The 19,623-nt window shown below is 42.8% G+C and overlaps 1 long non-coding RNA gene across 3 annotated transcripts in view; it reads right to left on the reverse strand.

Moving 5' to 3' along the window:
- Positions 1-38: 38 nt before the first annotated feature.
- The window catches only part of LOC141580070 (uncharacterized), a 67,533-nt gene continuing 47,948 nt past the window's right edge, over positions 39-19,623 (reverse strand). For all 3 annotated transcript variants that reach the window (XR_012512066.1, XR_012512067.1, XR_012512065.1), the window contains one exon: positions 39-17,822. This is a non-coding gene — a long non-coding RNA (uncharacterized LOC141580070). The remainder of the gene's footprint in view (positions 17,823-19,623) is intronic.

Consider the following 19,623-nt stretch of genomic DNA (forward strand, 5'->3'; position numbering starts at 1 on the left):
ATCTCACACAAGCAAGAATTTCAGGAGAATCCATGCAGTAAAGTGAAAGCGAGTTTATTAAGAAAGTAAAGGAATAAAAGAACAGCTAGCTACTCCATAGACAGAGCAGCCCCAAAGGCTGCTGGTTGCCCATTTTATGGTTCTTAATTATATGCAAAACAAGGGGCGGATTATTGATGACTCCCCTTTTTAGACCATATAGGGTAACTTCCTGATGTTGCCACGGCATTTGTAAACTGTCATGGCGTCAGTGGGAATGGAGCAGTGAGGACGACCAGAGGTCACTCTCGTCACCATCTTGGTTTTGGGGGGGCTTTGGCCAGCTCCTTTACTGCAACCTGTTTTTATCAGCAAGGTCTTTACGACCCATATCTTGTGCTGACCTCCTATCTCATTCAAGACCTAGAATGCATAACCGTCTAGGAGTGCAGCTCAGTAGGTCTTAGCCTTATTTTACCCAGTCCCTATTCAAGATGGAGTTGCTCCGGTTCAAACGCCTCTGACATTGCCGTAGATCCATAAATGTATGGCCTAGAGTCCTCCTTCAAGGAAAGACTTGCTAGCCAGCTGTGGGGAGTACCATCAGGGGACAGCTGCAGTTGCTTGCTCCTTCAGGGTCTGCTTCAGATGCAGACAGCCTCCTCATCCACAGCCCTTATCTACTGCCTGAGCCAGGTGGGGGATAAAGACCCAGCCATCTGACCCAGTGCAAGATTACCCTGATGGCTAACATTTGTAGTGTGATGCATTCCGCCCGCCAGGTTGCTGAGGGATGAGTGTCCACTTCCTGAATCCTGAAGGCCAGGCCATGAGTGAAGGCCATGGTACCTAGCTGAGGAGCGGGTGTCCCTGAGAAACCTAACATCCCAGAGAGTATCTGCAAACCTACCAAGAAAAACAGTCCCATCTCTCTCTCTCACACACACACCCACCTCCCGACACACACATACCAACTAGGCAAACAGCCAGAAAATGAGCTTAAAAGCAGCTTAGAGATCGGTAGGTGGGCAGCGTGGATCTCTAAAGCTATCCTGCTGCTGTCCAGGAGTTCCTTATATGCAAGTCCTAGTAAACTCATCTATTTGTTAGGCTGGACTTGTCATTTTTTCGTCTCTTCACTCACTCCCAGTTTAAGGGAAGGTTTTTCTATATGATTTCAGGGTTTTCTCATTACAATATCCACTCTAAAACTCAGCATTGGGTTGGTTGAGGCTTTGTTGGATGTGCATTATAGTTCAATTTTCCCTCTGCCCAATCTAGATTCCTTCCCTTTGTTTTTTGTTTTTTTGTTTTTTTGGTTTTTTTTTGAGACGGAGTTTCACTCTTGTTACCCAGGCTGGAGTGCAATGGCGCGATCTCGGCTCACTGCAACCTCCGCCTCCTGGGTTCAGGCAATTCTCCTGCCTCAGCCTCCTGAGTAGCTGGGATTACAGGTACGCACCACCATGCCCAGCTAATTTTTTGTATTTTTAGTAGAGACGGGGTTTCACCATGTTGGCCAGGATGGTCTCGATCTCTTGACCTCGTGATCCACCCGCCTCGGCCTCCCAAAGTGCTGGGATTACAGGCTTGAGCCACCACGCCCGGCCCCTTTGTTTTTTTTTTTTAACTTATCTTAAACTTTATTGAACTTAAATTCTTCTAACAGAAGAGAATTCAAACAGAGCAGTAAAAACAAACAAAAAACAACCTGGAGCAGTTATTTGCCATTAATAATTGCCTTCAATGTATAGATTACGAAGTTCCGTCAACATGGAAATAAACTCCTAATCATGTCATGCTTTTCATAAACTAGTAAGAGAAAACAAGTGTAATGAGTATACATGATTTATATAATTTATACTCTCTATGATATTCAATTATTTTGAGCTTTTTTTTTTTTTTAAGCAGAACCAGTTGGCTGTATATGTTAACTGGTTTCATGCCATTTGCCTTTGTTTCTGATATGGGTTCTTTCCCCCTTCCTTTTAAGGATTTGATCCCCAGTAAACACTTTGCACCCCAAACTCTGTCTTAGTATCTGCTTCCAGAGAACCTAAGTGGCTGGGAAGTCCAAGATTAAGGCACCAACAGATTCAGTATCTGGAGAAGGCTGCTCTCTACTTCCAAGATGGCACCTCTTCCAGTGTGCTCACGCAGTAGAAGTGATAGAAGGGTCAGGCAGCTCTCTGTAGCCTCTTTTGTAGGGGAATTCATTCCACTCACAAGGGTGAAGACGTCGGGACTTAATAAGCCTTCCCCAAAGGCTCCACCTCTTAATACCATCACCTTGGAGTTTAAGTTTTAACTTACAAATTTTGGAGGGACACAGACATTCAAACCATAGCACTTAGGCATCTCAAACTTTCAACAATGATTTTCAACTAAAAAGAACTTAAGAGTGGTGCATCGGGCGCCGGGCGCGGTGGCTCAAGCCTGTAATCCCAGCACTTTGGGAGGCCGAGGCGGGTGGATCACGAGGTCGAGAGATCGAGACCATCCTGGTCAACATGGTGAAACCCCGTCTCTACTAAAAGTGCAAAAAATTAGCTGGGCATGGTGCCACGTGCCTGTAATCCCAGCTACTCAGGAGGCTGAGGCAGGAGAATTCCCTGAGCCCAGGAGGCGGAGGTTGCGGTGAGCCGAGATCGCGCCATTGCACTCCAGCCTGGGTAACAAGGGCGAAACTCCGTCTCAAAAAAAAAAAAAAAAAAAAAAAGAGTGGTGCATCAAGACCAAGCTGATTTAGGTCAGTTCACCATAATGGTGATACATGTATTAGTTTTAGCTGAGGGACTCTTACATGACTCACCCCCTCATTTCACTCGAGTTTGTCTGTTCAAATATCATCTCTTCCAAGCAGCCTTCCCTGATGAATCTAACTAGTTAAAGGACACACACACACACACACACACACACACACACACACACCCTCTATTACTTGTCACTGTGTCTGACCTGCTTTACTATTCGTATTGGCGCTTATCAAACCTGAATTATATTTAGTAATTCATTTATTTCTATTTCTCTCCTCCACCAGCATGTAAGCCTCATCAGGGCAGATATCTTGTGCAGTGCTGTCTTCCTACAGCCTGAAAGCATGCTGGACTTAGGTTAGTAGTTAACTGCCATCTTGATTGAGTACATGAATGGAACTATGCAAAAAAATCTACCTCTGTCAAGTGGCAGCTATGGAGCACTGGGGCTTTAAGGCATCTACACAAGTGGGCAGCCATCAAACTTGGGTCCTATAACTCTGCTTGGTGACCCTCTTCCCCTTGACATTCCCACCCTCTTGACAACCTTGATTCCTGTTCTTTCACATAAGTTCGACTCATGGTTGCCAAGAAACCGTTTTTCTGACCAGCCCGATTGCATAAGTTCAGCAAATGTTTGTTTCTGTATCAAGTGCCATGTTTTGTCTCTCCGTGGGTCACTGGTATGCCTCAAGAGGAACACTTCAATACAGTGACAGGTTACTAATTAAAAGGACAGGGCCTGAGAGTGGGGCTGGTTATTAAGCAGAAAGTGCATGCTAAATAAATTGATAATGCAAACACAAGCTTTTCATTCACATAGAACAGCACCGTTCTCAAATATTGCTTAAGTAGATAAGAAGCAACCACTTATCTACCAAAAGCAGTGATATGCAGATACAAACCATCCTTGTCTATTCATTAAAGCAATTCTCCGAGTTTCTATATCGGGCAGCAGTTTGTTAGTCTACTTGTAGCATATATTTGACAAAAACACTGAAAAGATGTATATTGCTAACTAGATCTCTCCTCCCAGAATTAGTCTGAATGAAGGTTTAATTTTCCAGTACCAACAAAATACAATACGAACATGAGTGACTCAGTTAGTGGTGGTGGTGGTGACGGTAGTGGGGGAGGTGACGATGACGGTGGTTGTAGCAGTGGTGGTGGTGGGAACAGTGGTGGCGGTGGTGGAAATACTTAACACCACCAGGCTCTTCCGATGGGCCGGGCTCTGAGAGATAGATTGTTAGGACCTCCCTTCCATCAGATCCAGCTTCAGTCTTCTCCTCCACACAAGCTCGGGTTTCACAAAATGTGTGGGGATTGACACCCGTGCACTGTTGACCTCCTGCCCACGGGGCCTTGCCAAGTTTACATTTGGAGAAATGTTGCCATCTAGTGCCCCGCAGGAGTCTTCACTCTTCAAGCAGCCAAACCGGTCTCCCTCTGCTTAGCTCCCCCACCTGCCTCTCGGGTAAGAGGTCAGGCTCGCTGCAGGCCAGGAACGGTAACGATGGCCCTTACCTACAGTAGAAACCATGGAAATGTCTCCAGAGGTTGTTTCAGTTTTTGTGTTCATTCCTTTTCTCTTTATAAAATGTACAAAGAGAAAGCGCTAGACAGGGGCAAAGGAAGAGCAATAGAATTAAGACTTGGTAATGAGCTAACATTTCCCACGTCTAGCAAAACCCAGTGAGGAATGGGAGAAAGGCAGTCAGGAGAGCTCTAGGTACGGCAGTGGAGTATGTGAAGAGGAACCTTGCAGAGACTTCATTTGCACTTTGGGTCCCCTCCTGCTGACCCACCTGGATTTATTCCTCAGCACAGCAAGCTGTAGACTTTCCCACACTCACCCATCAAAGCCCTCCGTCTGTTCTCTAAAACCCATCGTCTTGGATTTCCCCAGTCACAGCTAACTAAACCCATCAGCTCCTTTGTGCTCTGGGTGTCTTAACCCTCCCCTGTCAGGTAGAAGAGGGATGTTTTCATTGGAAACTTTGAAAGGCTTAACAATGATTAGCTATGCTATAGAGGGGCCAGTGGCAAGTCAGGCAGGTAGAGGAGACGCTTCGGGCACTCTCTCTCCAACCCCAGGCCCACTCCACTTTCAACCATGATTTTGTCTTTCCTGGTATGGATACCTCTTGATTTGGATTTCCATATTTATTTGTTTACTCCCAATCTTCCCAACTGGTCTATGAGCCCCTTAGGGGTTCTGTTCACTGCTGTATGCCCAGTGCTTAGCAGAGGGCCTGGCACACAGGAGTACTCTGATGAATGCTAGACAGAAGAGTTGGTGCACATCTTTGGGGACATTTGGGTTAGTGAATGGAGACTGAGAAGCGAGGTACACCACACCGGCAGTATTTGGTGGGAAGGGACATGAGACTTCATCCAGACTTGTGATTTTCAAATTGGTTAACTTCGGATCTCTTGATTTCCTTGAAATGCTATACTGGAGCCCCCTCCCTTTTTATTTTATCTTTTTTTTTTTTTTTTTTTTTTTGGAAGAAAGCCCTTCTTGGCCAGGCGCAGTGGCTCACTCCTGTAATCCTGGCACTTTAGGAAGCTGAGGGGGACAAATCACGAGGTCAGGAGTTTGAGACCAGCCTGGCCAACATGGTGAAAACCTGTCTCTACTGAAACTACAAAAAACTAGCTGGGTGTGGTGGTAGGCCCTTATAATTTCAGCTACTTGAGAGGCTGAGGCAGGAGAATCGCTTGAACCTAGGAGGTGGAAGTTGCAGTGAGCCAAGATCACGCCACTGCACTCCAGTCCAGGAGGCAGTGCAAGACTACATCAAAAAATATATATATAAAGAAAGCCCTTCTCAGCATCTCCCCATCTTTTTGTTTTTCTACTGGGCCCTACCAGGTCAAGTGGCTCCAGGTAGCACAGTTTGAAAACGATGGATCCAATCCCTTCATTTTACAGAAAAACCCACAGAAGGCAAAGAAATGGGGAAAAGTGAAAAAGGTGAGAGACGAGGAAAATGTGTGTGTCAGAGAAGGGAATTGCTTTGTCATATTTTCCCAGTATGGCTCTCCACTGCAATTCAAGAACGCTCCTCAAGATTTGTTCTTTCTCGCCCAGGAATTCACAGTGTGATGCATCCAGCGTGGACCAGCAACAAAAGAGGCCTGGAGAGAATGTCAGGGGTGTGGTGTAGAAGGCGAACCTTGCTGGGCAGAGGCGGTGGCTTTGAGGACCCTGCGACACAGAGGGTGTGTACACTGTTAAGGGTCCATCTGGGAAACTGCAGCCCGTGGAGATGTTGGGGACAAAGCCTTTTTTGTCCTTTGCCACCCGTAAGGCAGTGCTTTTCTGAGCAGCTCTAATTATAAATCCCTGTCCTGCTAAGATGGGTAAACTTGGCAGCATTTGAGATCTGCCTTGTGTCTTAACTATTTCTCAGTTGGTTTAGGCTTGGCAAAACCCCAAATGCATTTTGCCAGGCACTCTTTCCCTTAATTTCTAATCCCTTGAGAGGCTTAAGGGAAATTTCATCCATATGTTTCTGAGTCACTTACTGTGAACTCATCTTTTGGTAAAAGAAATATGTTCTTAAGCCAGCACAGTCCAGAGAAAAGCACATTTTTAGGCTGAAATGGGTCATGCTTTCTTTAGGAAGAATTTCCTGGACTTTCTGAGTACAGGGAAAGAAGAGGAACAATCGTTCCTGTTCCCATGTTCCTTCCCCTTTCTGAATGTGCTTTCTCGGGGCTTGCCTGAAAGCCTCCTCTATTGTTTATGAAGCTGGTAAATGCCGTATCTGTGTTTGGAGCTAAACAAACTCTGTGGGTTTGTGGTTTCTTGAAAATTCCCATTTTTAACCTAGACTGGGAAAAAAAAAAAAAAAAGCAATTATTGAACACATACTACATGTCAGGTGCATCTTGACAGCCTGGTAAGATAGACATTACCCTTGTATACAAGGAATTTGAGAAGCGAAGGTATGAAGTCCCTAGACCAGCTGTGTATTTCATGAAAGGTTAAGTCAGAATTCACACCTAGAGCTGGCCGACTCCCAAGTTCATGCCCTTTCCACCTGGCTGTGCCCATTCCCATGCACAGACAGGAGAGGAGGCCCGGCACATTCTAGTTAATGGTCATGGGTCCAGTAATGGGCACACATCTTTTGCAAAGTGAACAGAAACTAAACTTGGCATTGCTGCAAGAGGTATCCTTTTCTTATAGACTCAGAAGAGTTTGGGATGCTGCCTTACTCACTGTGGTAAGATGTCAGACGTAGAGATTGCCAGTCTTAGAAGTGAAGTTTTTGATATTACTATGACTACTGACAAGCCTCTAGGTATAACTATCAGTTGATAGGAATTACAGGTAATTATAGGAATTATAGGCAATTACGGGAATTACAAGAACATGTTAGACAATACTATGATGATGCAAATGGCAAAATGCAGAACGGTAAAAATTCTGCAAAACAAGTATCTCAGTTTCTCCAACGAGCGATGAGAAGACGAAAGAGGGCGAGGAAGCCTATGGATTATGAACAAGGGCTATTTCAACGGAATGCCATGCGTGCATCTTATTTGGGTCCTTATTTGAACAAACCAAGAATAAAAAGGAGATAATGAGGGAAATTTGAGAACTGACTGAATATTTTATAACATTAATGAATTACTATTGTTTTTTAGATGCAATGGTATTGTGATTATGTTTTTAAAAAGAGAGAGACTTTACCTCTTAGAAATACTTCTGAATTGGCCTGGCATGGTGGCTCACGAGGTCAGGAGTTTGAGACCAGCCTGACCAACATGGTGAAACCCCGTCTTTACTAAAAATACAAAAATTAGCCAGGAGTGGTGGCATGTACCTGTCATCTCAGCTACTTAGGAGGCTGGAGCAGGAGAATCACTTGAAGCCAGTTGGCGGAGGTTGCAGTGAGCCAGAGATTGCACCACTGCACTCCAGCCTGGGTGACAGAGCAAGACTCTCTTGAAAGGAGGAGAGGAGAGGAGAGGAGCGGGAAGGGGAGGAGAAGAGAGGGGAGGGGATAGGAGGGGAAAGGAGGGGAAGGGACTGCTGAATTATTTACAGATGAAACAATATGATGCCTTGGGTTTGTTCTGAAGTAATCTGGGGTGGGGTGAGGAGGAGGGTGGGCATGATTGGGGGAAACAGATGAAAGGATGAAACAGAGATTGGCCAACTCGAGTTGAGTCATTGGTACAAGGCATTCATTGGTACAAAGTCAGATGTCTATGTTTGAAAGTGTCCACAATAAAGAGGATCTGACATAAGCTATAGGTTTTTGTACTGTTGGTGGTGGTAGTTATTTAAAAGGAGGAAGGAAGAAAGGAAGGAGGAAGAGATGAAGGGAAAGAAGAGGAAGAGAAGAAGAAGGAAAGGGAAGGGGAGAGAAGAAAAGCTGAGTCCATGGAGGAGGGAAGTAATTTCTCATCAGAGAGCCAAGTTCCTGAAGATTCAAGTCCCAAAACGTGTAGTTCACGTGGGTTCAAACATCGCCTCTCACTTCTCTGCCATCCAGATTGCAGAGCTGAACCGTGGGTGTGGGCCTGCATGCCAGAAGTCTTCAAAGGTACAGAACGGCTTCATCTCAACCTCTGTCCCTGACCCCATGGAGTTGCACTTATGTTGATGCCTTAACGCTGCTCTGAATAATCTGCACCATAACGTATATTGAACGGCGAGAGGCAGGCATACTTGTGAGACATTGTTAAAAATAATAACTTCCAGGTGTTTTGAGTGATCTTAGGCTAATGGTAAAGTGAAGGCACACTCTCTTATGCAGAAACCCATGAAGATATGAGAACCTGATCATGCAGTATGTCTTCTTTGTAACTTTTTTTAAATTAAAAAAAAATTTTTTTTAATTTTCATTGTTTTAGAGATAGAGTCTCAGTCTGTTATCCAGGCTGGAGTGCAGTGGCATGACATGGCTCCCTGCAGCCTCAACCTCCTGGGCTCAAATGATCCTTCTTCCTCAGCCTCCCAAGTAGATGGGACTACAGGTGTCCACCACCATGCTCAGCTAATTTTTAATATATATTTTTTTTGTAGAGATGGGATCTTGTTATGTTACTCAGGCTGGTCACAAACTCCTGGCCTCAAGATCCTCCCACCTTGGCTTCTCAGAGTGCTCAGATTACAGGTATAAGCCACTGTGGCCAACCTCCTTTTTAAATGGACATGTTTAAAAGTATATGCAAAGAGAGGCAGCACGCCCCATGACACCATCACCCAATCCCAAACGGTTGTCAATAGCCATCTTGTTTTGCCTATGCCTTTCCTACCCTGACTCCTGCTGGCTTATTTTCAAACAAATTCCAAGTGCCATTAACATTTCATCTGTAGAACTTCTCGATGCATTGCTGCTTTTTATTTCAGATTCATGGGATTAAGAGATGAGCCTCCAATGGATTCGAAAGTGAAGAGTCCACCTAGAGATAACCGGAGCCTGTTGGATTTGGAGGTCCAAGGAGGAGATGAGGTGGCAGGTGGCAGAGGCTTCAAGGAAGAAAGGTAGCAGGTGTTGCATGAACAGAGTGGCGGATTGGAGCTGGGACCCACGCAGCAGGAATGGCTGCAGTTACCGGAGGGCACTGCCCCATCCAGAAAAGGGGCATGGGTAGGTTATGGAGGATAGCAGAAAGGGTCTGGTTCTGCCTCCATGATTGTCATTACCCCAGAACTGCCCACAAGGGCACTATGCCAGGACAGTGAAGGTTTAAAATACTGCCCCTTACGCACTTAAACGGTGAAAACTTTTATTTCCATCCAATTCGATAGAGACCTTTCTAAACCGTATTACATACCTCTCTGCCTTTTTAAAAGAGTACTGCACGGAACATTTAGCCTTTCCTTGATGGCTTAAAGGCATGACCCTCAATGACTGTTTTGCATTGACCTCAAATGTGGTCATGCCTCTAGATCTTCTTGAGAATGATTTTCCATGGGTGCTCCTGAAAAAAGTAACTGCTAGATCTATTTATGTTTTTCTTTTTTCTTTTTGAGACAGGGTGTCACTCTGTTGCCCAAGATGGAGTACAGTAGCACCATCATAGCTAACTCAGCCTTGAACTCCTAGGCTCAAGTGATCTTCCCTTCTCAGCCTCCCTAGTAGCTGGGACTACAGACGTGTGCTACCACACCAGGCAAACTTTTGTATTTTTTGTAGAGATGGGTTTGAACATCTTGTCCAGGCTGGTCTTGAACTCCTATGTTCAAGAAATCCTCCCTCAGCCTCCCAAAGCAGTAGGATTACAGGAATGAGCCCCTGTGCCCAGGCTCGTTTTGATTTTAATAGGATCAAGTGAAGGCGGAAAGGATTGTCTCTTCTCTAGCTATCGATACACCTGACTGCAAGGGCCATCTTTGTTCTGTCTTCTAACTTGGTGCTTCTAACCAAGCTGTGAAGATGTTACACCTGTGTCCCAGGTGAGCGGAAATTGACTATAAGTGAGGCTCCAAGTGGCTGGCCTCTGAGGAAACTGTGTGGATTTTATGACATATATTTTGTGTCTTCAGGGTCTCTTTGTGGCTTACTTTTCAGTTATTAGCTGAGTCTTAGATAGTTAAAGCTGGTGAGTAGGTGATCTATTTCTTCTGTATTGCTCACAGGTATTTGACACTGGCTTTTCAGAAAATAAGCTAAATTATTTGGTATCTTGGTATCTCCTGCAGATAAGAAAATCTGAAGAAGATGGGTAATAAGTAGTCCAAACATATAAACACATCATGGTAAAATAAATAAATAAATAAAAATAAAAAAAAAAATTCTCCCAGATATCCTTGGGTCTTGGCAAGAGAGAATTAGAATGGAAATAGTAATTTTTAAAAGCATGTTTTATTCAAAAGAAGTGCATCTAACAAAATGAAACATAGAACTTCACTTTAAGAACTTACTCAACTACATCAAAATCAGTAAGCCTTCGAGTAAAAAGACGCTCATCTGATGAAGTGAATCAAAAATGCTTTCCCAAAATAGAATATGAAAACATCTACCTCTGCATATGGATAAGAGAGCAGGGCCAAAGGGCATCACCTCCTCGACAGCTACTACACATTTCATTCTCCTACAAGAAGTCATTCTTCCAGTTATCCATCTGGAATGGCAATCATTTTTCCCATTATCCAACTGGCAAGTCCCTTGCTCAGAAAGGAGACCTGGTGTTTTAGACTTCATTTTGTCCAACAGGAAGGTAAGGTTGGTGTGTTGAAAAAGACATCTGTGTTGAGTGTTCATGGTATTATTGAGTTCCTAATTACAAGATATTGGAATACAGTGCTGGCAGACAAGGGGGCGTGGATGTTAGGAAAGAAGGTTTCAAACTGAAGGGAAAAAGACAAAGACATTTTATGAACTGAGCCACCGTAGCACTGAATCGACTCTTACTGTGCAGCAAAATCATCTAGGAAGCATTTTTAAACTTTCATTTTCCTTATGATATGTAATTTGTAAATTGCATGTGTAGGTATTAAATATACAACATTTAAGACCCCATTGGAAAGTGAGTTTTGATAAATGCATATGTTTGTAAAACCCACCATTATCAAGACATCAGACACATCATTCCAGAAAGTCCTCTCTGGCAGTTTCCACTCATAGATGCCCTGTCTTAGAGGCAACCTCTGCTCTAGTTCTCTGCATTTTAGTATACTTATTCTAGAACTTTATATAAATGGAATTATGTAGTAGGTACCTTTTTGTGTGTGATCTCTTCCACACAGCATCATGTCTTCCAGGTTCATCTGTGTGGTCATGGGAAGCAGTATTTTGCTCCTTCTCTATTACTGAGTCTATTTTATGGTAGAGATATACCACAACTTTTTTTTTAAATTAATTTTCTAGTTGAGGAACATTTGGATGGTTTCCAGTTTGGGCTATTATTAATAAAGCTTTAAAGTCTTCTAGTTTGCGTCTATTTTCATTTATCTTAGGTAGACATCTAGAAGTAGTGTGTTTGGTCATTTGGTAGGTGTATGTTTCACTTTATGAGAAACTGCCAGACCAATAATCAAAGTGGTTGTGCCACTTTATACTCCTACCAGAAGTGAATGAGAATTCCAGTTGGTCTGCATCCTTGTCAACATTTGGTGTTGTCATTTTTAAATTTTAGCCATGTGAGTAGGGATCTTAGTTTTAATTTGCACTTCCCTTATGACTAATGATGCTAAATGGCTTTTAATGTGTTTACTGATCATTTACAAATTTTCCTTTGTGAAGTGCCTGTTCAAGCTTTTTGATCAATTTCTTAATTGAGCTATTCATCTTTTTATTACCGCAGCAGTTGCTAATGTATACTGGTTGTTAAGTCCTTTGTCAGATATATGCACAGCAAATATTTTCTGCCAGTCTGTGATTTGTTTCTTTTTCTTAACAGTAGCTTTTGATGAACAGGAATGTTTAATTTCGATGAAGTTGATTTTAATACCTTTTTCTTTTATGATTATGTGAAGAACCGAAACATAAGAGATGTTTATGATTAACTGGAAAACCACAGCCCAGAGGTTTGATTCCTCCAATCATTTTAATTTGCAACCAGGGTTGAGAAGCCCCACCTTAAAACAAAATATGACCTACGAAGCAGAGGACTCTAAAAAAAAAAAAAAAAATGAAATTCTGAAAATACAATAAGGCACAATCCAAATGAACACAAGAGAGGAGGTACTTCAACCCCTGAGCTGTGTGTCAGCGCAGAGAGCATTTCGTTATGCGGGTAGAGAGGAGCACAGATGAAGGACAGCACTGGAGAGGCTGGGTCATGTTCACAGCTCTGAACTCAGGCCTGTGCAATGCTCAGATGGCAAAACGTGGACCCTGTAAAATTACGTTTCAGGTAAGAAGATGAACAAAGGAAGGCGATGGCCTGGAGTAGAGGGTGGAACAGATGATGACATTGCCCAGCTGCAATTTTACTCTGGCCTTGCCATCTGGAAGCAAAATCTTCAGTATCAGTGGAGCAGAACCCAGATGGTTAAGAGGGAACAGAAGCTGAAGATGGATGGACAGAGATTTAGGGAGCCCAGAGCAGCCCAGATGAGTTCAGGTCTCCAGGCTCCATGAATTACAGCCCAGGGAACAGGAAGACCTTTCACAGGTAATTGAGGAATCACATTGTAATCTCTGAAAATCACGGAGGAAGGGAACAGTGCCAGAAAACTCAAGGTGAGAAAATGTTCTGTTTTAAAAGTGAGGCTGTCAGAAACTGTCAGGCCACAGCAGTGCCCAGCATCTGCCCAGGAATGTGGCCCTTGAAGCCTGGGCACCCCGAGGCAAGCTGTCCAGGAAGTTCAAACCCTCTCTAGCTGCAAATAAACAGCTTGGACTGCAAATCCCATTGACATGCCTCTCCTCTCTGGGATAAAGCTTGTGAACACAGGCACTTCACAACAGTTAGCTTCTTTCATATTAGTTGTCATTCTGTCACTAATTATTACATTTATTGAGCACTGTATGCTTGGCTAGTTATTGCTCAAATTCTAAAATTCTTGAGTCCTCAAGAATACATATTCAGCCCAGATCTCCAAAGACCCCAGTTTGAAAATCACTGAATTAAAAGAGTAAATGGTAAATGGATTTTTAAAACTATGGTACATCCAGACAACAGACTATCATTCAGTGCTAGAAAGAAATGAGTTGCCAAGCCACGAAAAGACGTGAAAGAAGCTTAAATGCATTAAGTGAAAGACACCAATCTGAGAGGCTACATACTCTCTGTATTATCCCAACTGTCTGGCATTCTGGAAAAGGCAAAACTATGGAGACGGTAAACAGATCAGTGGTTTTTAGGCATTAGGAGGAGGAAAGGATGAACAGACAGCACAGAGACGTTTTGCAGCAGCACAACTACAGCTGCACCTAGTTTTATTGCGTGTTGCTTCATTTCCCTTTGCAGATATTACATTTTTTTTAAAAGTGAAGGTTTGTGGCAACCTTGTGTTGCACAAGATCTATCAGTGTGGTTTTTCCAACAGCGTGTGCTCACTTCATGTCTCTGGCTCACATTTTTGTAATTCTTGCTGTATTTCAAACTATTTCATTATTATATCTGTTACGGTGATCTGTGATCAGCGGTCTTTAATGTTACTATTATAATTGTTTGGGGGTGACTTAAACTGCACCCATCTAACATGGCTAACCTAATCAATACATGTGTGTGTGTTCTTCCTGCTCCAGAAACCAGCCATTTTCTCATCTCTTTCTCTCTCCTCAGGCCTCCCCGTGCCCTGAGACACAAAAACACTGAAATTACACCGGTTAATAACCTTATAATGGCCTCTAACTGTTCAAGTGAAAGGAAGAATCACACATCTCTCACTTTCAATCAAAAGCTAGGAATGACTAAGCTTAGTAAGGAAGGCATGTCCAAAGCTGAAACAGGCCAAAAGCAGGGCCTCTTGCTCCAGTTAGCCAAATTGTGAATGTAAAAGGAAAGTTCTTAAAGGAAATTAAAAGTGCTACTTCAGCAACCACACAAATCCTAAGAAAGTGAAACAGCCTTGTTGTTTACATAAAGGAAGTTTTAGTGGTCTAAACAGAAGACCAAACAAGCCACAACATTCTCTTAAGCCCAAAGCCTAATTCAGAGCAAGTCTCTTCAGTATGATGACAACTGAGAGAGGTGAGGAAGTTGCAGAAGAAAAGTTTAAAGCCACATGAGGTTTAAGGAAAGAAGTCATCTCCTTAACATAAACGAAATCCTCTTGCACATAAAAGTGCAAGATCCAGAAGATCATTGATGAAGGTGGCTACATTAAACAAGAGATTTTCAATGTAGACAAAACAGCCTTCTATTGGAAGAAGATGCTATCTAGATACCACCTAGAACTTGTATAGCTAGAGAGGAGAAGTCAATACCTGGCTTCAAAGGACAGACTGACTCTCTTCTTAGGGGCTAAGGCAGTTGGTGACTTTAAGTTGAAGCCAATGTTCATTTTCTATTTTAAAAATCCTAGGGATCTTCAGAATTAAGCTAAATCTGCTTTGTGCTCTATAAATGGAATAGCAAAGCCTAAATGACAGCACATCTGTTTATAGCATGGTTTTACTGAATGTTTTAAGCCCAGCGTTGAGACCTGCTCAGAAAAAAAAAGATTCCCTTCCAAATATTACTGTTCATTGAAAATGCACTGGTTACATAAGAGCTCTGATGGAGATGTATAAGGAGATTAATGATGTTTTCATACTTGCTAACCCAACATTCATTATGCAACTCATGGACCAAAAAATAATTTCAACTTTCAAGTTTTACTATTTAAGAAATATAATACATTTCATAAAGCTATAGCTGTCATGGACAGTGATTCCTCTAGTAGACCTAGGCAAGGTAAATTGAACATCTTCTGGAGACAATTCTTCTAGATGTGACTAAGAACATTCGTGATACATGGGAGGAAATCAAAATATCAACACAAACAGAAGTTTGTAAGAAGTAGATTCTAATCCTTATGAATGATTTTGAGGGATTCGAGGCTTCAGTGGAGGAAGCAACTGCACAGGTGATAGAAATAGAGAACGAGAATTGGAAGTGGGGCCTGAAGATGGGAATGAATTGCTGCTATTTCATAATAAAACTTGAACAGATGAGGAGTAGTTTCTTATGAATGAACAAAAAAGGTGGTTTCTTGAGATGAAATCTACTCCTGGTGAAGCTACTGTGAACACCGTTGAAATGACAGCAAAGGACTTAGAACCTTACCTAAACTTAGCTGATGAAACAGTGGAAGGGTTTGGGAGGCTTGACTCCAATTTTGAAAGAAGTGCTACTGTGGGTAAGATGCTATCAAACAGTATTGCCTGCTCCAGAAAACTCTTTCCTGAAAGGAAAAGTCAATCGATGTGGGAGACTTCATTTCTGTTTTATTTTAAGAAATTTCCACAGCCACCTACCACCTTCAGCAACAACCACCCTGATCAGTCAGCAGCCATCGACATTGAGGCAAGACCCTCCACTAGTAAAATGTTTACTGTTGGCTGACAGCTTAGGTCAGGCGTCCCCAAACTATGGCCTGTGGGCCACATGCGGCCCCCTGAGGCCATTTATCCGGCCCCCCGCTGCACATCAGGAAGGGGCACCTCTTTCATTGGTGGTCAGTGAGAGGAGCACAGTATGTGGCGGCCCTCCAACGGTCTGAGGGACAGTGAACTGGCCCCCTGTGTAAAAAGTTTGGGGACGCCTAGCTTAGGCGATCATTAGCATTTTAAACAATAAATATTTGTTAATTAAGGTGTGTATATTGTTTTTTAGACATAATGCCATTGCACACTTAATATACTATAGTGTATCATGTTAATTTAACTTTTATATGCACTGGGGAATAAAAAATTCATATGGCTCGCCTTATTGCAATATTTGCTTTATTGTGGTGGCCTGGAACCCAGCCACAGTATCTCTGAGATATGCCTATATTCGGTATGATACAATAATGGTGGTTACGTGTCATGCTACATGTGTTAAAAACCCATGGAATATTATAACTCTACAACATCAAGAGTAAATCTAATGTAAACTATGAACTCTGAGGGACAATGATGTGTCAATTGTGCCTCATCAGTTGAAACAGACTTACTACTTTGGTGCAAGAAGTCAATGATGGGGAATGATATTCAGAAGGAGCAATGGGGGTAGATTATAAACTACCAGTAGAGAGTTCTCTGTACTGTCTTCTCAAATATGATATGAACCTAAAACTGCTCTTAAAAATAAAGTACATGTTAAAAAAAAAAAGGTTAAGAACTTAAGATAAAATTTTTGTGGAGAACTTTTGGACTCCGAAGAGTACATTTGTGAATCCAGTTAGAGAAGCAATGTGTGAGGCATGTTGATGCCTTATTTCTAATTCTTACCATCACCTGCAGGATACGTATTACTATTTTAATTTTAGAGATGAAATAACTGGGGCAGGTTTAAGTAAATCGCCTCAAATCACACTGCTAGTAACTGGGAGTACAGGATTTAAATTCAATAATAATATCAATTATCAGTAATAATAAATGAATGAAAAACCCATGATCTTGACCATAGTATCCCACTGCCTCCCATTTGGACCTCAGCTTACCTGCTATGTACTTACCTGGCTTCAGGTCCATCTAGGCCATACGTGTCCAATCTTTTGGCTTCCCTGGGCCACACTGGAAGAAGAAGACTTGTCTTGGGCCACCCATAAAATACACTAATGCTGCTGGGCATGGTGGCTCATGCCTGTATTCCCAGCACTTTGGGAGGCCGAGGCAGGCAGATCACTTGAGGACACACCTGGCCAACATAATGAAATCCCATCTCTACTAAAAATACAAAAATTAGCTGGGTGTGGTGGTGAACACCTGTAATCCCAGCTACTCGGGGGGCTGGGGCAGGAGAATCACTTTAATCTGGAAGGCAGAGGTTGCAGTGAGCCAAGATTGTGCCACCACACTCCAACCTGGGTGACAGAGCAAGACTCCATCTCCAAAACAAAACAAAACAAAAACCGAAAAAAACACAAAACAACAACAACGATAAAAATATACTTACAATAGTTATGAGCTAAAAAGAAATCACCAAAAAATCTCTAATGTTTTAAGAAAGTTTACAAATTTGTGCTGGGCCACATTCAAAGCCAGTCTGGGCTACATGGACCCTGCAGGCCATGGGTTGGACAAGATTGATCTAGGCGCCTCTTAGGCTGGTTTTGTTTGCATGCTTCTTCGTTCATTCCAGCTGCGTTGCTGCCAGAACCCCTGACCTACCCTCAGCCCAGTCCTCAGTCTTAATCCCTATCCCTGCTCACCTAGGTCTTGCCAACCTTATTCTAGCTGTTTATCCTCCTAACCAGCACTATGCATACCTCCAGCTTTGATTCCACCCCTACCCATCCCTATATACCCAGCCCTGCCTCACTCAGCCCAGTCCAGAAGAATGAGCCAGGGCCCTGTCCTAGTATAACCATGAGTCGCGACAGTTTGAGCCATGAAATGGAAAAACCCATGACTCCTGCTGCTGCTGCTGCTGGAGGAAACCATGTCTTCTCAGGGAAAACTGGTCAGCTAGCCAGTGGGAGTGAGAATTGCTGCGCAGAACTCCAGGGACCTTCGTGTCAGCTGTTACATCTTCTGTCTATGGAAGAGAAACAATACCTTTCAGAAGTCAGGTGGGTGCTATGGCATAGTAAGATAAGGGGCCATTAACTGAGATCCATGTCCCCAATTCCTAGTGACAGTCTATCCAGAGGCCTTGGAGAACCTGGGAACAGTCAAGGCAATTCTCAACTGAGCCAAGGCCTACACCATGAATGTCAACGCCGTTGATGATTTATTTGAGAGTGGAGAACGTGTTCAGTCCTCAAAAGCTGTGATCCTGATTTCCTTCCCCTGATGAGCATGTCCACCAGTCACACAATTATACCTCTGAGCTGATGCTGGGCTACTGATCCTATGAAACCTACCCATCAGCCACCCCCATCAAAGAGTTCCTCAAGACCAAGTTTTTGGCAATAGTTTATTATCCATTCATCTCCTTCAGTCCTCTCTGAGAAAATAAAACCAGAGAGGTGAAGCTAGGAAATGGCTAGAAGGCTTTCAACGATACAGTTGTACATGACTGCTGCCCGTTCTTAGCATGTTCTCTACTGGATTCACCTGGAAAGGCCTTACACTTCCCAGATACGTAACAGGTAGAAGCAGAGAGAATAACCCTATGGGCTCAGCCTAGTCATGAACCAAGGTTTCTATGTTCAGCAAATAACAGTTTTATTATAATTTGGCTTCATACGTAATTATCCACAGTTAAGAATGCACTAATTTGTGATCATAAACATTTCATCCTTGTGACAGCTGTATTTTTTAAAATAAATTATTTAGTCATCCTCCACTCTATAAAAGTTGTATTCATTTCCTATTGCTATTGTTATAATTCCTACAGCCTTAGGTTCAACAACATATAGTTATTATCTTAGAGTTCTGTAGGTCAGAAGCCCAATACAAGTCTCACCAGGTTAAAATCAAGGTGTAGACAGGGATGTATTCATTTTGATAGCTCTGTGAAGAATACGTTTCCTTCTCTTTCCCAGCTTCTAGAGCCTGCCTGCATTCTTTGGCTTGTGGCCCTTTCCTCTATCTTCAAAGCCAACAATGTTGAATCTCTCTGACCCTTCTTACATTGGTTGCATTTTTCTCTATGACCACAAATGAGAAAAGTTATCCACTTTTAAGGACTTGTGTGATGACATGGATCCCACTGGAATTATCCAGGATAATCTCCCCATCTCAAAGTCCTCCACTTAATCACATCTGCAAAGTCCCTTTTGTCATGTAACGTAACATATTCCCAAATTCTGGGGATTAGGAAGTTAATAACTTGGGGAAGTCATCTGCCTACTCAAAAGTAAGGACAGTTTAATGCCATTCATATTTTAAGTTCCTTTCATAATGCCAGAGCTTGTGAATTCGAGTTCATGAGACTGGTATCGGATATCTCAATTTTTAAAGGGAAAGACCATCTTTCACTTATTAGGCTTATCAGTAGCACAAAACCAATTATTTGTCAAAGAGTATTTGCTGAAGCCTACACTATGAGCTAGGTCTGCCATGCAGGCCACCGGTAGAACACGATCTTTTAGGGAAGAGAGTTTGAAGTGTATGCTAATTTCACAGGGCTCCGTCCAGAAGACCCTGACATGCTTCTGGATTTACAGGTTAAATACAAAACTGCTGAAGTACATTTTTAACTGGTGGAAGTCAAATTTCTGGGCCATGTCAACTTCAAACATGATATCCAGATGGATCAACACCATGCCCCGCGATATGCCCCTTGAAGATTAGGCAGCCCAAGGTGCCAGTTCTTCTCCTACAAAGAGATCTGGACCAGTGCTGTACAAGAGAACCTTTTGCAGTGATCAAAATGTTCCACAATCAGCACT

This window comes from Saimiri boliviensis, chromosome 10 (genome assembly GCF_048565385.1).
Source record: "Saimiri boliviensis isolate mSaiBol1 chromosome 10, mSaiBol1.pri, whole genome shotgun sequence".
In the NCBI taxonomy this organism is placed as follows: Eukaryota; Metazoa; Chordata; class Mammalia; order Primates; family Cebidae; genus Saimiri; species Saimiri boliviensis.